This window comes from Lithobates pipiens, unplaced genomic scaffold (genome assembly GCF_037356315.1).
Source record: "Lithobates pipiens isolate NorthernLeopardFrog02 unplaced genomic scaffold, aLitPip1_a1.2 Scaffold_7, whole genome shotgun sequence".
Taxonomy (NCBI): domain Eukaryota; kingdom Metazoa; phylum Chordata; class Amphibia; order Anura; family Ranidae; genus Lithobates; species Lithobates pipiens.
In genome coordinates this window covers 8,443,284-8,464,324 of record NW_027507892.1, presented here as the reverse complement: position 1 = coordinate 8,464,324, position 21,041 = coordinate 8,443,284, and positions in this window count along the sequence as shown.

Below are 21,041 nucleotides of genomic sequence, written 5' to 3'. Positions count from 1 at the left end.
ACAGGAAAGCTAAACGCATTTCTGTGCAATTCTGGTGTGAACTGGATATGTTCTAGCTTGCCATAATGTAAGTATGCATATCTCATACCCAAGGGGCTGCTGGGAAACTGATAATCACTGTAGTAGTTGGTGCTACTACAGTCATAGCAGCAATCTTCTGGATCTCGTGACAAGCGACTTCCCCTCTGTACACTGACCATATGGGGTTGTTTACTCCACATTGTTGCCATTAAAGTGTTGGTTACCCCAACATTTCATATTTCTGCTATGTGGCTGCTGCACCATGTACTTTTATGAAAAAGTTTCCTGTTCTCTTTGTATTGCTTCCTTTGTGTGAAATCCCCTTTGTTTCTGCCAGTTCCTCTGCTTTCCTATCAAAAACTGACCACACTAAGCATGAGAGCACAGCGTGTTCAGTTCTCTAGATGTGCTGGGAACTCAGTCTGCTCTCCTCCAATGATCAGACTTGTCCTGACATGCCCCCTCTGCATAGCCTTCCGCTGGGAAGATCAGTGTGCTGTTGTTTTTCCTCTCCCCAGCCCTTATGCAGCTGAGAACAGAGGGAATATGATCACTTATAAAAAAAAAAAAAAAAAAAAAAAAAAGTATTTATAATGTATCTTTATATCTATACACAAAGTTTTGCCTTTCATTTCTATTTTAAACCAAATGGGTTGTTTTACAAGGTGATTGTTTGCAATCACTTTAACAGACTGTCTCTGATTGGACTAGGAGGCCTGGCTGCATGCTTGTATTAGGATCTGTGCGGATCTCTGTGGGAAGCCCCCCATTCATTTTTTTGTTTTGCTTGTTTTTTTGTTGGGCCCCCATTAAAATTCATATCAGACCTGAAAGTCCTGGTATGAATGGGATGGTCCCTCATTGATCAGGGTGGCACAGTGGTGTAGTGGGTAGCACTCTCACCTAACAAGGGTTGCTGGTTCAAATCTCAACCATGACACTACCTGCCTGGAGTTTGCATGTTTTCCCTGTGCCTGCGTGGGTTTCCTCTGAGTACTCCGGTTTCCTCCTACACTCCAAAGACATGCAGGTAGGTTAATTGGCTTCTGTCCAAAATTGGCCCTAGTTTATTAAATGGGGACCTTGGATTGTGGGCTCCTTGAGGGTAGGGACTGATGTGAGTGTGCAATGTACAGGGATAGGGACAATTGTAGACACTTACTCAGGTTGAACTGGATGGACTGGTGTCTTTATTCAACCTTACTAATTATGTAACTATGATATCAAACCCTCCTCTAGGATAAAAGTCTGTATTAGCTGAAGGAAATCCCTGGCCACTTTTACAAACAGAAGGAAGTAGCCTGGGACTCCCTTCACTAAACCAGATCCCTTTTCCATGTGCTTTGCCACGGGGTCCCTCATGAAGCAGCCATGTGACTTGGCATGGTTTGGATTGGGCGCATGCTCCTTGTCCCTACTTTCCTGGCTTGCCAGGCTGCATGCTTGGATAAGGGTCTGGTCAGGATTTGTTTATATTTTATAGTTTTGCATGGAGTACCCCCTTAAAATCCATGCAGACCCAAAAGTTCTAGTATAGAATTTGGGGGCGGGGGGGGGGGGCTCAGACCATTTTTTTGTAAAGGGTCCCCCTTTAAATTTATATCAGACTTGGATTAATGGGGACCCCATGCCATTTTTTTTCATGGCCATATACATGAATGGGGTTGGTGACATTACTGGTTGTTAAAGTGGTTGTATGGTCAATTTTTTAACTTTTACCTACAGGAAAGCCTATAATAAGGCTTACCTGTAGGTAAAAAAAATATCTCCTAAACCTGTACGGTTTAGGAGATATTCCCCTCGGTATGCGCCGCTGACTGCAGCGGCGCATGCGCACAAGGGGATTCTCGCCGTGAAAATCCGGCAGCGCTCGTCCGGCCGGACTGAAATCTCCCACGTGCATGCGCGGGAGTGACGATATCGCGGCTCCGGCCACTCACAGCGCCGGAGCTGCGATACCCGGAAGAGACGCCGAGGGAGCATGTCAGCTCCCTCGGCGTGGATCGGGCCAGATGTCGGGGCCTCGTTCTAAGGTAAGTATTTCATAATGAGCTAGTATGCGGTGCATACTAGCTCATTATGCCTTTTGCTTTGCAGGTTTAAAAAAAAAAAAAAAAAAATTGCGGGTTTACTACCGCTTTAAGAACTCAGTGGTGCCTGCACCCGCTGGTGTCCTTAAAGCGGCCCTTCAGCCTCCTTGTGAAGTTCCCCCCTCTCGACCCCTCCTCCCCAACGCTACACAAATAGGGCAATGTTTTTTCGGTTCTTTTTCTTCTTTATCTTTTTTTTTTTCTTTCGTTCTTGTCATTCGCCTAGACTAGGGGTCTCCAAACTTTTCAAACAAAGGGCCAGTCTACCGTGCTTTAGACTTTAGGAGGGCCATATTTTGGCCAGTGGGGGTAGAAAATGTCCTGGGCCCAGCATCAGTGAAAACAAATATGGCCTCAAGGTTGGTGTTCAGTAGGAGGAATAGTGCCCCATTGTTGGTGTCAGTGGGAGGAATAGTGCCCTATTGCTGGTGTCAGTAAGAGGAATAGAGCCCCATTGCTGGTGTCAGTGGGAGGAATAGTGGCCCATTGCTGGTGGTAGTGGGAGGAATAGTGCCCCATTGCTGGTGTCAGTGGGAGGAATAGTACCCCATTGTTGGTGTCAGTGGGAGGAATAGTGCCCCATTGCTGGTGTCAGTGGGAGGAATAGTGCCCCATTGTTGGTGTCAGTGGGAGGAATAGTGCCCCATTGCTGGTGTCAGTGGGAGGAATAGTGCCCCATTGCTGGTGTCAGTGGGAGGAATAGTGCCCCATTGTTGGTGTCAGTGGGATGAATAGTGCCCCATTGTTGGTGTCAGTAAGAGGAATAGAGCCCCATTGCTGGTGTCAGTGGGAGGAATAGTGGCCCAAAAGCTGGTGTCAGTGGGAGGAATAGTGCCCCATTGCTGGTGTCAGTGGGAGGAATAGTGCCCCATTGTTGGTGTCAGTGGGATGAATAGTGCCCCATTGTTGGTGTCAGTAAGAGGAATAGAGCCCCATTGCTGGTGTCAGTGGGAGGAATAGTGGCCCATTGCTGGTGTCAGTGGGAGGAATAGCGCCCCATTGCTGGTGTCAGTGGGAGGAATAGTGCCCCATTGCTGGTGTCAGTGGGAGGAATAGTGCCCCATTGTTGGTGTCAGTGGGAAGAATAGTGCCTCATTCTTGGTGTCAGTGGGAAGAATAGTGCCCCGTTGTTGGTGTCAGTGGGAAGAATAGTGCCCCATTGTTGGTGCCAGTGGGAAGAATAGTGCCCCATTGTTGGTGTCAGTGGGAAGAATAGTGCCCCATTGCTGGTGTCAGTGGGAAGAATAGTGCCCCATTGCTGGTGTCAGTGGGAAGAATAGTACCTCATATTATTGGGAGGAATAGCACTCCAAGGGCTGAATAAAGGCAAGCAAAGGGCCGCATCTGGCCCTCTGGCCGCAGTTTGAAGACCCTTGGCCTAGACGAATGACATGCACAGTGCTCACTGGACCACCTGATATATGGGCCACCTGAGATATCCACATCACATATCCCAGGAGGCCTTGAGTCTTCCATGCAGCTAGTAGGAGGGGGCGGGCCTAGCGGCGCACCATCACATACGCCCCGCGGGCTGAACCCAAAAGAGCAGGTGGGCCAGTTGATGACATCACAAGTAAGATGTTGGCATGGGACCGAGTTGTTTCGGGTCACAGAAGGCTGTCAGTGGGACAACGCTGGATCTGGAGGCTGGGTGAGGGAAGCTGCCATACAATAATAGCCACAGTAATACCACTATCATACATGACACTCAGCTCCAACCAATCAGGGAAATGTTTAGGTGTTTGTCTGAACACCAGAACAGCCGAGGTCCAATCCAAACTTTTCATGCCCACTCTTTATTATTGTACGCAATTTACATCAATCATCTTCATCAATCATCTAACCGCACATAGCAAACACAACATTATGATGGTTTTATTGGTGCAATTAAAGGAAAAGACACAACCTTTTTCTGGCTAGCTCCTGTAGCTATACATGGAGCGTACAGTATTACTCTTTTATGACTGTGTAGTAGGATATGACTTCTCTTGCAGGGATAGCATAATGATGTCACCTTAGATAATGTTGCTTGTGAGTCATAAGCAAGCCGATCTCCCTGAATTACTTTTAGCAAACGCAAAAGGTGCTTTAATATGTGGTTCTATCATAACTGACCTCATGTAAGCCTTGCACCGTACATGATCAATATTTGTGATGTGTTATCTGAACTGGTAATTCTCCACCACATGCTGCGTTATTTCTAAATGCTAAATTTCAGGTCTTCAAAATCACATTTTCATGACACTGAGCTCCTGCTGTCAACTGTATCGCTATGTTTTACAGTGGATCATGCTTACTACAGTATGTTATATATACAGATTTAAATTGACAGCGTCAGTGACCATTTTTAAAGCTGAACTATGAGAATTAGACAAAATATACCCTTGCAACACCCCCCTGCCCTTTCCCGCATTGCAGTGGCTCCCTGGCTCGCAGTCTCCACTCTACTTCATCCCAAAGGTGTTCAATCGGGTTGGGGTCAAGACTCTGTGCAGGCCAGTCAAGTACCTCCACCTCGAATTCGCTCATCCATAATACCCAATATATATATATATGGGACGTGGAAATGAAATATTAATTCCTCGATTAATCGATACATTTTTTTGAACAATCAAAATTCTTTTGATCGGTACTCACCTCTCCGCCGGCTTCAGGGAGTTCCGTCGGAGATCCGTTGACGTCACGGGCATGAACGTCACCGGACTCCTCCCCCTTCCCCAAGTGCCTCCGTCTGCTAACAAAGGGAAGGGGGGAGGAGTCTGGTGACGTTGAAGTTCTGATTGAACGTAACGCGTACTGGGGAGGAGCTACGCATGACGTCACCCGCTGCTGCCCTACGGAACTAACACGATTGTCGGCTTTACATGCTGTGTTTTTATCATCTTTATGTGAGTAGTTTGTGTTTGAACACAAAAATTTAATCTTATACTTAAGCGGTGAGCACTTAGATGTTTTCTTTCTACCCATGACCTGGCGTCTTTGCTGAGATCTAAGGAGACGTGAGAGAAGTTTATGGTCCATGTTAACCCTTTTGATACCCGCTTGCATGACCACCTATTTGCACAGGGGTCCATGCCATAAGGTGAGAGTGATTAGTTAGACCAGAGGTGGAGGGATTGTCACGCTACTGAGGAAAAATAATGACTTACATCAGTGCTACAGTTTGAATTTAAAACGTATTTGTGTGAACTGTGAAGTTAAGTCATGGATTCTGAAAACAAACTAATGTCGGGTGATTGTATACAGTGTATACCACATTTATCACTGACTAATGCAGAGTTGCAATGCAAGGAGATCAGCTAAAAGTAGATGGATCTGTATGTGCGTTATAATTAATCCAAATTAGTCGATTAATCGATTAAAAAAAATCAATTAATCAAACACGAAAATTTTAATCATTAACAGCCCTAATATATATATATATATATATATATATATATATATATATATATATATGTATATATATATATATATATATATATATATATATATATATATATATATATATATATATATATATATATATATATATATATATTAGGGCTGTTACTGATTAAAATTTTCGTGTTCGATTAATCTTTTTTTTTTTTATTAATTGCATTGCAACTCTGCATTAGCCAGTGGTAAATGTGGTATACACTATATACAATCACCCGACACTAGTTAGTTTCTACAATCCATGACTTAACTTCACAGTTCACACAAATACGTTTTAAATTCAAACTGTAGCACTGAGGTAAGTTTTTTTTTTTTATTAAACTTTAAGAAAAATATAGAAAGTTAGTTTAACTTTAATTATAAAACATATCTAGTATGTTGACTGTCAGTCACTTTATAGTAGGCATGTAGGCATCACTTTAGCCAGTCATGCAGACATACCAGAGTGTTTGCATTTTGTTTTTTTTGTTTTTTACAACAATGCTAAAAACGGAAGTTATCAAATTTGCCTACACTTAGCTCACTGAATAATCCCAGTTAACCACATCCATAGTTACCATCACTGTCCAGGTTGCCCGGTGACGTCACAGACATCAAAGGCATCGGACTCCTCCCCCCTTCCCTTCGTTAGCAGACAGAGGCACTTGTGGAAGGGGGAGGAATCAGGTGATGTCAATGTCTGTGATGTCACTGGGTCTCCAACGGAACTCCCTGAAGACCTGGAAGCCGGCGGAGAGGTGAGTACCGATCAAAAGTATTATTAACGATTAATCGAGGAATTAATCTTTAATTTTCCTAGCCGTAATATATATATATATATATATATATATATATATATATATATATATATATATATATATATATATATATATATATATATATATATATATATATATATATATATATATATATATATATATATATATATATATATATATATATATTTTTTTTTTTTTTTTTTTTTTTTCAAAGAGAAGCAAATAAAATAACACATCTTAGTTAAATTAAAGTGGAGTTCCACCCCAAAAAAAAAAAAATTAATTAATGTGCATGAAAAAAAAAACATTTGGAAACAATATTTTTTTTTACTTACCTTTTTTTGCCTGTTGCTATGTGGTCTCTCGAAATCTGCCTCCTTCAGCGTCTGGGCTCCTGACGTCACTTTCCTCGGCGCAGGAAGGGAGATCACCTCTGTCCCCTCCCTCTAGGCAATCATCTGGGATACGTGACAGGTCCCAGATGATTGCACGGCCAAGCGTGGCACGCAGAACAGCTCCTGCGTCCACAGTGGGTGCCCAGCTGTGAAGCCTCAGCCGGGCGCCCACAGTTAAAATGCCGGTACCACCGAGAGGAGGGGGAGACGAGCGGGGCATTGATCCTCCGCATCATTGGACCCTGACACAGGTAAATGTCCGATTATTAAAAGTTAGCAGCCACAGTATTTGTAGCTGCTGACTTTTATTTTTTTATTTTTTTTAAATATATCATCATTATGATGGTAATGACCAAAATGACCAAAGAAATCTGCCATAAGAGTAAGTTAGGGGGCTACCATTGCTGCTTCCTTTGCTAATTGTCTGGTTGTAATGCTTACCCACTGGCAGAGGCGTGAAACCTTCTGGGCCCCTGTTCAAGAATCCATAAACGGCTACCCTGACCAGGCCGTTTCTTCTGGTGGCCCTTCCCTCCAAGCCCAGGGCCCTTTACACTGCTACAAAAAACACATTCATTTCAGTGGGTGACATCCTAATCATTGTGACTCAAGTCACAGCAAAAAAGAAAAAAAAGGTTCCTCCACTATTTTTCTGCGACATTGGTGCAATTTGAGTGCCACAGACCAGTGGTCATCAACCCTGTCCTCAGGGCCCACTAACAGGCCAGGTTTACAAGATAACTGAAATACATCACGGGTGATATAATTTGCTGCTTAGTGGTTGCAGTATTCTAGTCTGCATCTTCCCAAGGTAATACATAAAACCTGGCCTGTTAATGGGCCCTGAGGACAGGGTTGATGACCACTGCCATAGACAATGTTAAAAAGTCACAAGGAAATTGCTAGCAAGCGGCAAGTAAGTTGTAAGGAAATCACAATCAAGTAGCAGGACTTTGGGGTCGAGAAGTGTAAACCAACCCTTGTGGTCCCACAGCAGGGACCTTTCACATGTTCTGCAGCTGGCCCCCTTTCCATCCCTCGCTGTGGTGGGATTCCAGGGCCCAGTCACAAGTGCAACTTTTGGGACCCTGGTAGTGCCTCCACCTCCCGCCAGCTTTCAGAACAAGACCAGAAGTCCTTATCTGCATAATCGTTCCAAGTCATTGACATCGTTTTGAAGCTAGAAGCTTGACAGGCAACTAGCATGTGCGAAAAAGAGAATTCAGCAATGATATCCTCTATGTTCCTCTCATTGTAGGTTTCCTTTAAATCTATCAAGCCATATTGGTTTAAGAAACACATGAAAATACTCCGACATCAGGCAAAAATCTTCATCTTTTTGAGAATTAGGAAAATAGTAGGCTTTAACAATTGTCAGAGTGAAGAAGAGCAGTCGGTGTCTTTGGATCTAATATTATAAGAACCAGAGGCACCAGCCATGATTTTGGATAATGCCACTTGATTGTAAAGAGAACTTAATAACTGTTTACCTGGCTGAACTTGGGTATTCATATGGTTGATACAATGTATGGTACCAGTTCTCTGATAAACTTCATGGGAATAGTTAACCGCTTCGGGGATGTTCTTCTTGTGCTGTCTAGAGAATGTTTGTATAGAGACCTCTGAGTTTTGTATTACAAGGTAAAGCCAACCGTAGAAAGATTTTTCCTTAAAGTAGAACTATAGTCAAAATTTTTTTTCACAAAAACGTTGGATACCGTAAGGCAGGGTTATATCCCCTGTTAGTTTTGTGTCCCCATTCGGGAGATTTATGTCCTTTTCCTGTCCCATAGTCAAAACAGGAATAGAGAGGACATTTCTGCAAATTAAGAGAATCCCTCGAGGCCTCCTTAGGTCACCAGGACTAATAGAGAGGGTGAATCAGGGACACAGACAGCAGTAAAAACCTGACAGGGGGTTGGAATCCCTCTCTACTATCTATCTATCTATCTATCCAAAAGTAAACAAAAACATTGTGCCTTTAGATATACTTTAAAAGAGAAGTATGGGATTTTTTTGTTTTTTTGTTTGGGGGGAATCATTCTTAGCCCCTGTACACATGGTTGGAGATTTCGACAACCAAATCCATCGGATTTTGTCCGAAACTGTTGCATACACACGGTCGGACTAAGTTGTCGAAAAATCCGATCATTCAGAACGTGATGACGTAATTTCGTTACGATGGGACTACGTTCAGGCTAGTAGCCAATAGCTTTGATGTAGGAATTTGATCTGAGCATGCGTGGCACTTGGTCCGATCAAAATTCTCTACACATGATCGGAGTATGTCCGATGGAACCAGTTGGTCGGAAAATATTTCCAACAAGTTGGAAAATTGGGTCCGACGGATATTCCGACGGAATCAGTCCGATGCATACCACACACAGTCGGATTATCCGACAACACGGTCCGATATGACACATTCCGACGGATTCTCCGACCGTGTGTACAAGGGCTTAGGTGGATGCAGCATCAGTTTAATGTTGCATCTGTCCCCCGCCGGCTCTAAGACTGAGAACCGACGGATCAAACACCGCTATTCACTTGGTTCTCATACCTCCACGAGCAGAGAGCTGATGACTGTCAGTCACAGCTTTCTGCTCTGCCCCCCCTCCCCCCAGCTCTCACTGAAGCACTGAACTGTAGAGGGGGCGGGAGCAACCAGCTCAGGCTCTCAGCAGCTCACTGAAAGGCTGAGCTGGGTGCCGGTCCAGGCATGTGGGCGGATCCCAACCCTAGACCGGCTCTGTGATGTCAGCAGCAGATTTCAGCCCACTGTCTGCTGAAAACGGGTCACTCTGCTGCACTCCTGTGATCCACAATAAAAATACAGCCAAACGAGCTTTGGCTGTACTTCTCTGAGATTTTTGTTTACAAGTTAAAAACTTTTTTTTTTTTTTGCTAGAAAATTACTTAGAATTTACTAAAATTACTAAAAAAATTTCTAACACCCTAGAGAATAAAATGGCAATACTTTGTGTCACACCGTATTTGCACAGCGATCTTACAAGCACACTTTTTTTTGGGGAAAAAATACACTTTTTTTGAATAAAAAAATAAGACAACAGTAAAGTTAACCCATTTTTTTTTGTTTTTTTTTAAGTGAGAAAGATAATGTTACGCCGAGTAAATTGATACCCAACATGTCACGCTTCAAAATTGCACCTGCTCGTGGAATGGCGACAAACTTTTACCCTTAAAAATCTCCATAGGCGACGTTTAAAAAATTCTACAGGTTGCATGCTATGAGTTACAGAGGAGGTCTATGGCTAGATTTATTGCTCTCGCTCTACTGATTCGCGATGATACCTCACATGTGTGGTTTGAACACCGTTATCATATTCAGGCACTTCTGCACGTGAGCTCGTCGGGATGGGGTGTGTTCAAAATTTTTTATTTTTTTTCTTATTTATTTTAACTTTTATTTTTTATTTTTACACTGTTCTTTAAAAAAAAAAAATGTGTCACTTTTATTCCTATTACAAGGAATGTAAACATCTCTTGTAATAGAAAAAGGCATGACAGGACCTCCTAAATATGAGATCTGGGGTCAAAAAGACCTCACATCTCATATTTACACGAAAGTACCATTTAAAAAAATATTTAAAAAAATGGTCATTTAAGAGCCATGGGCGGAAGTGACGTTTTGACGTCACTTTCGCCCTGCAATGATATGGAGACGGGTGGGGGTCATCTTCCTCTCACTCATCTCTATGTCAGGCTAGGGAGAGGATCCGATCGTCTCCGCTTCTGCCGAAGTCTCTGGTAAGCGGCGGAGGGCACCGGAGTGCAGCGGGGGGGCCCCCTCTTCCGCCGCCAATAAAAGTGATCTTGCGGTGAATCCGCCGCAGAGACCACTTTTATCTTGAAGCAGACCGCCCACTGAAGCTAGCTGCTGCCATAACAACGATATTCCACTTCAAAGTACTGGCGTATGACGACGGTGGGCGGTTCAGAAGGGGTTAACTAAAGCACAATAAAAGTGGTTCTGACCTTGAAGGTTCTCCCTTCTCATTGGTTGAGAAACAGCAGCAGAAGCCATTGGCTCCCACTGCTGTCGATCACAGCCAGTGAGGAGGTAGCAGGGGTGCGGGCTGGGGCAGCGAAATTTGTGAAGAAAGCTTTTTTTTTTTGTTATGAATGTGTGCCAAATACTGCACAAATTGCCCGTGTTATCAGCACACTGGAGAGCCGGACCGCTGCTCTCACACAGAGCACAAAGGTCAGACTCTATAGTGATGAGTGTTGTTGATTGCAGCACTGTGCAGAGGCAATGTTGAAATGCTGATGACTTTGATAGTTGTGCTCCAAGTGAGAGCAGAGGTCTGGCTCTTCAGTGTGCTGCCAACACAGCTTTTACTGTACTAATTGCACATGAAAAAAAAATAAAAAATTTATGACATTTGAACAGAGCAGCATGTGAGAGAATTTGGGCACATGCTGCTTAACCACTTAAGGACCAGCCTCGTTTTGAGATTTTGGTGTTTACATGATTAAACAGTTTTTTTTTTTGCTAGAAAATTACTTAGAACCCCCAAACATTTTTTTCTAACACCCTAGAGAATAAAAAGGCCGTCATTGCAATACTTTTTTTCATTCCGCATTTGTGCAGCGGTCTTACAAGTGCACTTTTTTGGCGAAAAATTCAAAGACAGCAGTAAAATTAGCCAAATATTTTTTTTTTATATTGTGAAAGATAATGTTACGCCGAGTAAATTGATACCCAACATGTCACGTTTCAAAATTGCGGAATGGGGACAAACTTTTACCCTTAAAAATCTCCATAAGCGACCTTTAAAAAATTCTACAGGTTGCATGTTTTGCGTTACAGAGGGGGTTTAGAGCTAGAATTATTGCTCTTACTCTATCGATCGTGGAGATACCTCATATGTGTGGTTTGAACATCGTTTTCATATGCGCTGCTCACGCATGCCTTCGCTTCTGTGTGCGAGCTCGGTGGGACGGGGAGAGCTTAAATTTTTTTTATTATTATTGTTTATGTTACCTTTTATTTTTTATTTTTACAATGTTTAAAAAATGTATTATTTATTTATAAATTTATACATTTATAAATACATTATTATTATTATTATTTTTTATAAATTATTATTTATTTTACCTTTTATTTTTAATTTTTACACTGTTTAAAAAAAAATTGTCACTTTTATTCCTATTATAAGGAATGTAAACATCCCTTGTAATAGAAAAAAGCATGAAAGGTCTTCTTAAATATGAGATCTGGGGTCAAAAAGTCCTCAGATCTCATATTTAGACAAAAAAAATAAAAAATCGTTTAAAAAAAAATTGGCCCTTTAAGAGCTGTGGGCGGAAGTGACGTTTTGACGTCGCTTCCACCCAGCAATTGTATGGAGACGGGAGGGGGCCATCTTCCCCTCACTCGTCTCCATACCAAGCAGGAGACAAGATGCGATCGCCTCCGCCGCTCCCGGTGGCTCCTGTAAGCGGCACAGGGCACCGGATCGCGACAGAAGGTGGGGGGCCCTCTCCCGCCACTAATAAAAGTGATCTTGTGAGGAATCCGCTGCAGAGACCACTTTTATCTTGTAGCGCACCGCCCGCTGAAGAAGGGGATACCGGGGTTATGGCAGCTAGCTGCTGCCATAACAACGATATCCTCCTTCAAACAGCCGCTGTAAAACTTTTTTTTTTACTGTGGTCGGCCCGTAAGTGAGTGGTAAGAGTTAGGCCCATTTTCCTTTGCACTGCATGGATCACTTTAAACACTTGGCCTCCAGAAGATTTATCCCCCTTTTATGACCAGGCCATTTTTTGCTATACGGCTACTGACAACTGCGCGGTCATGCAACACTGTGCATAAATACAATTTATGTCCTTTTCCCCACAAATAGAGTTTTCCTTTGGTAGTATTTGATCACCTCTGCGTTTTTTATTTGTTGCACTATATACAAAAAAATACCGACAATTTTGAAGAAAAAAAACAAAATTTTTTACTTTCTGCTATAAAACATATTCAATAAAAAAATGTAAAACAATCTAATTTCTTCATGAATTTAGGCCAATATGTATTTTACTACATCTTTTTGGTAAAAAAAAGAAAACAAAAAATCCAAATAAGTGTATATTGATTGGTTTGCGCAAAAGTTATAATGTCTACAAACTATGGGATATTTATTATTGGTTTGCGCAAAAGTTATAATGTCTACAAACTATGGGATATTTACTGGAATTCTATTTTTTATACTAGTAATGGTGCCGATCAGAGATATTGCGGCTGATAATCTGACGCTAGCTGACACTTTTGACGTGGGAACCAGTGAAACTAATACAGTGATCAGTGCTAAAAATATGCGCTGTCACTGTACTAATGAGACTGGAAGGCTGGGAAGGGGTTAAACATCTATGATAATCAAAGATTTAAATGTGTGCCTAACCAGTGTTTATGTGTACATGGTGTGCTTCTTTTACTAATGGATGTGCTGGATTTTATTCCCTGGATTTTATTCCCATCACATCCCTGTGAAATAGGGATGCAAATCAATTTATAGTGTTTTTGAAATGCATTTTTTCTGGATATTTTTGTTGTTATTTGTTGTTATTCTGTCTCTCACTATTAAAATAAACCAACCATTTACATATATATATATATATATATATACAATTATATACAATTATATATATATATATATATATATATATATATATATATACATATACAATGATAGACTGATCATTTCTTTGTCAGTAGGCAAACTTACAAAATCAGCAGGGGATCAAATGATTTTTTCCATTTGTACATCCAGTGAAGTGACTGGCCTCAGGTGATACACAGAGATGAAACAAATTCTCCTACATAAGTTGTAAATGTTTATCTGCAACCCGCTCTCCTCTACAGCCTCCTAAAGCACACATTTTCCACATCATTTCTCAGCTCCAGCGGGCAGGCGGTGGCGGGGCATCCGATGTCACTTTTCTGCACAGCACAGAGAAAAGAGCTGACTGTAATTTGAGACCTGAGTGGAGGGAATGGACACACCTCCTCTACACAGTCTCATTGGGAAACATGCACAGCTGAGACTGGCTATCGCCTTCCCTGTGCTGAAGTTGGGCAGGGCTGTCTCCTGGGATTCTGCGTTGTTGGCATAACCTGTCAGAAGGGCAGATAGCAGACGGAATCACACTAAGTGCTTTGGATTGAGGCAAGTACACCATATATAGGGAGAAATTTGTCCATTTTTCATTTCAGTGGTTTACAGCCACTCTAAGTATATTAAGTTCATACATTGATTAGAAAATGGACTTGAGAATTCATAGAGAAATAGCTGGAGACACGAAGAACAAAGCCTCGATCTCGGGTAAAGAGTTACATAGTGTGGGTGACACACAGAACTAAGAACTAAATGTTCAGGAAAATTCAGCAGTAATCAGTGTCCATTATATACACATAAAAAGATTTTTTTTTCTTTTATCAGTGGACTTTCTTTTTTTGGGAAGCCTTTGTCTGTAATAAAGAATTTATTATAAATGATTCTCCTGTACAGGTCACAGCAATTCACATACAGAGCTGCTTGTACAATTTATATGATTAAAACTTTTTTGTTGAGAACAAAACACTTTAAAATGATATGTAGGCGAAAAGCACAAAAAAAAAAAGATAGATGTGGGTAGGACAAGAACTGTGGTCATACAATATTTATAGTTTATAGTTTTTATTATATTACTAGGATTTGAAGAAATACAAGGAAACCTATTCAGAACTTGTATGTACCCTAATATATTGATCCAGAAAACTGTGATATAGGAAAACTGTCTACACAGGATATATAGTATAACTAGAAAGAAATTGGAGGAAAGACCAGCCTTTTTCAACCAAGGTGTCCAGGGGATGCCTTAAGATTTCTTCAGGGGTGCCTTAGCAAGATGCCTAAAAATTGGCCAAAAATTGTATGCAAGCTGGCGTGTGGATAAAGCCTGCCTTTTAGTTACACTAATGCCGCGTACACATGATCGGAAATTCAGCCAGCAAATGTCCGATATAGCATACACACGGTCGCATTTTCCAACCAAAAGCTCACATCGGACTTTTGCTGGCCGAATTTCTGATCATGTGTATGCAGCATTAGTGGAATTCCCGCCAGCAAAAGATTGAGAGCAGGTTCTCTATTTTCCGGTCGGAAAAAGTTCAGATTGTCTGTAGCAATTCCGATGCGCAAAATTCCTACGTATGCTCGGAAACAATTTGATGCATGCTTGGAAACATTGAACTTCATTTTCTTGGCTCGTCCTTGTGTTGTACATCACCTCGTTCTTGACGGTCGAAAGTTCAGAGAACTTTTGTGTGACGGTGTGTATGCAAGCCAAGCTTGAACGGAATTCCATCGGAAAAACCATCCAAGATTTTTCAGATGGAAATTCCGCTCATGTGCACGGGGCATGTTACAGGTTTTCATTGTGCCCCATTACAGCCTTCTAGCTGCCAGCAGTGGCGACTGGTGCTCCATTTTTTTTTTTTTTTTTGGAAGGGCGACAAACAAATCCCCATGCCTGGTCCGCACTTACCCCATCTAGGCCTGTGGACAGCTTCCCCGGCTTCTCCTCCCAGCCAATGATTGACCAGGAGGAGAAGCAGGAAGACAATAGCGAATGTTGATTTGCTAATGTCACATGTGGGTGGGCTTGGGGCGCAGAGCCCAACCTTTTTGAGGCTTTTTTAATCATGTGCTTCAAAAAAAAAGAAAAAAAAAAGCTTGTAGAAATGTGTCTGGCACCTCGCATTGGAGATTGGGGCCAGCGCATAGAGATTAGGGGGCATCGCCCCCTGCGCCTCTTATAGACCAGCCGCTGTTGGCTGCCAGCATCCTAACGACCAATGGGGTCATCAGTTGATAAGGAGGATGTCAGTTGCCTGCAAAGCATCCTTGTTTGACCCCCTCCTGCCCCTCTCCATCAGCTTTGGGCTCACATGAGTGATGGAGAAAAACTGGGGGAGAAGAGGAACATTGATATACTAGTCAGTACCAGTTTGCAAAAGTGTATTTCCTTTGGAAGAATAAATCACCGCCAATGTTGGGTTTTCTACTTGGACTTGTGAAGGTTGCATTTTTTACAATTATTAGAATAATTTTTGCATTTTAGAATGGGGTGCCTCGGATATATATATATATATATATATATATATATATATATATATATATATATATATATATATCTCTTTCAGACATTTTAAAATATTATTATTATACAAGATTTATATAGCAGCCGGCAACAGTTAGCGCACTGCTTTACAGCGTGAGAGCAGACAGTATGGTTACAAGGCAATTCATTACAGGAGGAATCAGAGAGCCCTGCTCCTTAGAGCTTACTATCTAAAAGATAGATTTAATTGGGGAAACAAAATTGTATGAATCATGGTGAAAAGTTGTGCAAATCTTGCGTGAAAAGATTGTAAAGTCTTGTTTTTTTCTCTCTAAAAATAACAAACATGTTATACTTACCTGCTCTGTGCAGTTGGTTTTGCACAGAGCAGCCCAGATCCTCCTCTTCTCAGGTCCCTCTTCAGCTCTGCTGGCCCCTCCCTCCTTTCGAGTGCAACCCACAGCATTCTGGAGTCTTTTTGTTGGTGATAAACCATGTTGTAATGTTAATGATCTTAATGGGGTTTATTTACTAAAGGCAACTCCACTTTGCACTACAAGTGCACTTGGAAGAAAAGTCGCTGTAGATCTGAAGGGGACATGCAAGGAAAATAAAACATTTTTGCTTGTACGCGATTGGATGATAAAATCAGCAGAGCTTCCACTCACTTCAGATCTTCCCTTCAGATCTAAAGCGACTGCACTTCCAAATGCACTTGCAGTGCAAAGTGGAATTGCCTTTAGTAAATCAACCCCTTTTACTTTTACTTATTTTTTACTTTATGCTATAATAAATATCCCACATTTTTCTTAAAAAAAAATAAAAAAATTATTTCCTCAATTTAGACCGATATGTATTCTTCTACATATTCTTGGAAAAAAAAGTCGCAATAAGCGTATATTAATTGGTTTGCGCAAAAGTTATAGAGTCTACAAAATAGGGGATAGATTTATGGAATTTTTATTATTATTTTTTTTTACTAGTAATGGCGGTGATCCTCAATTTTTATTGGGACTGCAATATTGCGGAGGACAAATTGGACACTTTTGACACATTTTTGGGACCATTATACAGCGATCAGTGCTATAAAAATCCACTGATTACTGTGCAAATGTCACTGGCAGGGAAGGGGGTAACACTAGGGGGCGATCAAGGGGCTAACTTTGTTCCCTCAGTGTGTGTTCTAACTGTAGGAGGGATGGGACTGTCTAGGAGGAGAGAGAGATCGCTGTTCACACTTAGTATGAACACACAATCTGTCTCCTCTCCCTGAGAGAACCGGGATTTGTGTGTTTACACACACAGATCCCGGTTCTCGCTCTGTGACGTGCGATCACGGGTGCCCAGTGGTCATTGCGCCTGCCGGACACGCATCATCTCCGGGCACGCGCTGCGGTGGCCAAAAGGCAAAGCGACGCAAGGTAACGGCGTTTTTCCCAGCCGTGCCATTCTGCCGCAGTAAAACTGCGGTGGCTGGTCGGCAACCAGTTAAAGTAGAAGTATAGGCATTCATTTTTTTAAGATTTATTTTTGCCATCTGTTTCCCCTTTGGGAGATTTGCATTCACTTCCTGTCCCATAGCCAAAAGAGGAACTGAGAGAAAATGCCCTAAAATTAAGGGAATCTCTTGGGGACCCCCGGATCACCAGAACTATTGTCCCCATTGGAAGATTTCCTCTCAATTACTTTTCTGGGGACAAGCCAAAATTTGGGATTTTCTTTTACTTTCACTTTCAATGCTAAAGGTAAACAGGACAAATAGAGAGGGTGAATGTCCCTGACAGGTGTGCTAATCTAAAAATCTCCACTCTATCCAAAATGTAAAAAAAGTTTTGCCTTTAGTTATATTTTAACCACTTGGGATCCGCGCTATTGCCAAATGACGGCATTAGCGCGGATCTACTTTTCCGGGACTACGTCTATTGACATCGTCCCGGGTACGAGCGGCCTGCGCGCGCCCTGAGGGGCGCGCGCGGCGCGCTCTGTGATCGGCGAGTCCGTGAGACTCGCCTGATCACCGATCCGTGCAAGGGGTCGATCCCGACCCCTTATCACGTGATCAGCTGTCAGCCAATGATAGCTGATCATGTGATAGAACGGAGCCGGTAATCGGCTATTATAAAAAGCCGATCACCGGCGGCCGTGATCGGGACATCAGTCTCGATCACGGCCAGCAATACAGCTGACCACCTGCCCCCTGCCAGTGCCCACCTGCCCACCGCAGTGCCATCCTGAATAAAAGTAAGTGCCCCCCATCAGTGCCACCCAGCAGTGCCCATAGTGCCCACAGTGCCACCCACAGTGCCACCCACAGTGCCATCCAGCAGTGCCACCAACAGTGCCACCCACAGTGCCCACAATGTGCCTCAAAGGTGCTGCACCCCAGTGCCGCCCATCAGTGCCCAGCAGTGCCGCCCATCAGTGCCCAGCAGTGCCACCTATCAGAGCCACCTATCAGTGCCACCTATCAGTGCCCATCAGTCCCATCTATCAGTGGTACCTATCAGTGCCCATCCGTGCCACCCATCCGTGCCACTTATCCGTGCCACCCATCCATGCCATCTTATCTGTGCCCATCTTTGCCCATCAGTGCCGCCTTATCTGTGCCCATCAGTGCCGCCTTATCTGTGCCTATTAGTGCCGCCTTAACTATGCCTATCAGTGCCCACCAGTGCAGCCTATCAGTGCCCACCAATGCAGCCTATCAGTGCCCACCAATGCAGCCCATCAGTGCCCACCAATGCAGCCATCAGTGCCGCCTAATCAGCGCACTTCAATGAAGGAGAAAAATGACCCGTTTGCAAAATTTTATAACAAACTATTAAAACATGATTTTTTTTTTTTTTGCATCTTTTTTTGTTTGTTTAGCAAAAAATAAAACTCTGAGCTGTAACTAAATACCACCAAAAGAAAGCTCTATTTGTGGGAAAAAAATGATAAAAATTTCATTTGGGTACAGTGTAGTATGCCCGCGCAATTGTCATTCAAAGTGCATCAGCGCTGAAAGCTGAAAATTGGTCTGGGACTGAGGGGGGTTTAAGTGCCCAGTAAGCAAGTGGTTAAGGGTGGAATGAGGGGTAATTGTCAGAATAGACATGGGTCAGGACAGTTGGCAAACAAGTATGGGAACAAGCCAAGGAAAAGTTATTTCAGTGTTCTAAATGGAAAGTAGTCCCTTTAGCAGTGGCAACCTGCCCTTATGGGGCCTCCTTAATCTACATGCAGGGCGCCGAATGCATGGATTTGAATGGGGTTTTTTATGCACATGATTAGAGCCTGAGGCTCTAATTAGCTTCAAAAAAGGGTGGGCTTGGAGGGCAGAGCCCACCCACTTGTGTGACAATGGCGATTAATATTCGTACAGATACCTAAAGAAGGTGTTAGTGGGAACTTATCTGAGACGCAAAAATTGCTCATTGTTTAAGGAACCCCTAGCAACCCTTAAAGCAGAGTTCTCCAAACCCCGGCCCACGGGCCACATCTAGCCCGCTTGTGTCTTTTCTTTGGCCCACAGCTCACCCAGACTCTGCCAACATATCATTGCCAATCTGCTGCCTTTTAAAAGCAGCAGACGGCAGTATGACTGGCAGGTCCCACAAACAAAGCCACTCCTCCCATGCTGCCACGCTGTGCTGATGATTGGCTGCTGGGAGCGTCGATGTCCTAGCAACCAGTGACATCATCAGCGCAGCACCTACCAGCGTCCTGCCCACTGTTTGTATTAGTGATCCTTCCGCGTGTGTAGGAAGTCAGGAGGTGCAGGAGAGCTGAAGTCTGCTAGAGGCAAGAGGCAAATGTACATGTACAGGAGACTCTGCTGAGGACACTGATTATGAGGAGACTACTGATGGGGACACTCGTTGGGGACACTGATGATGGGGAGACTAATGATGGGGACACTGATGATGGGGACACTCGCTGGGTACACTGATGATGAGGACACTGATGATGAGGAGACTGCTGATGGGGACACTCCCTGGGGAGACTGCTGGGGACACTGATGATGAGGACACTGATGATGGGGAGACTGCTGATGGGGACACTCGCTGGAAGCACTGATGATGGGGACACTCACTGGGGACATTGATGATGAGGACACTGATGATGGGGAGATTGTTGATGTGGACACTCGCTGGGGACACTGATGATGGGGACACTCGCTGGGGACACTGATGATGAGGACACTGATTATGGGGAGACTGCTGATGGGGACACTCGCTGGGGACACCAATGATGGGGACACTCGCTGGGGACATGGATGATGAGGACACTGATGATGGGGAGACTGCTGATGAGGACACTCCCTGGGGAGACTGCTGGGGACAGTGATGATGAGGAGACTGCTGATAGTGGACACTCGCTGGGGACACTGATGATGGGGATACTGATGATGGGGAGACTGCTGATGGGGACACTGATTATGGGGAGACTGCTGATGGGGGCACTCACTGGGGACACCGATGATGGGGACACTCGCTGGGGACATTGATGATATGGACACTGATGATGGGGAGACTGCTGATGGGGACACTCGCTGGGGACACTGATGATGGGGACACTCGCTGGGGACACTGATGATGGGGACACTGCTGATGGGGAGACTGCTTATGGGGACACTCGCTGGGGACATTGATGAAGGGGACACTGATGATTTGGACACAGATATGGAGGATACTGGTATTGGGAGACTCTTATGGGGGGCACAGAGGTGCGGAAAGGCTCTAATGGGGACACAGATATGCAGAAAGGCTCTGACGGTGACACAGACCTGCGGAAAGGCTATGTTGAGATTATTTAAATTTTTAAAGTTTATTTATAAATGACACATTTTTTCAGCCCGTGAATATTTACAATATACAATATTACAATTTACAATATTTACAATGTGACCCTCAGGCTAAAAAGTTTGGAGACCCCTGTCCTAGAGGATCCCTACTATGGAACCCTGGTACTTTATGTTCCTTTATGTAGCGGTTCAAATTTTGCATCATTTCTTTGGAAAATGTGGTATTTGGTAGATAATATTGAAACGCCGGTAATGATTTATTTTGTTTTTTAATTATACCTCCACTTCTTTTTCTTTCTGTATAAAGCTGAATCCCCTATACAAATCTTTGGGCTACTGACATCAACTGCTGGAATGCAGACAACTAATCACTAAACTTTGTGTTTGTTTTGACAACTGTCAGTACACGAAACCTTTCCTGTTTTGATAAACGGTTTAA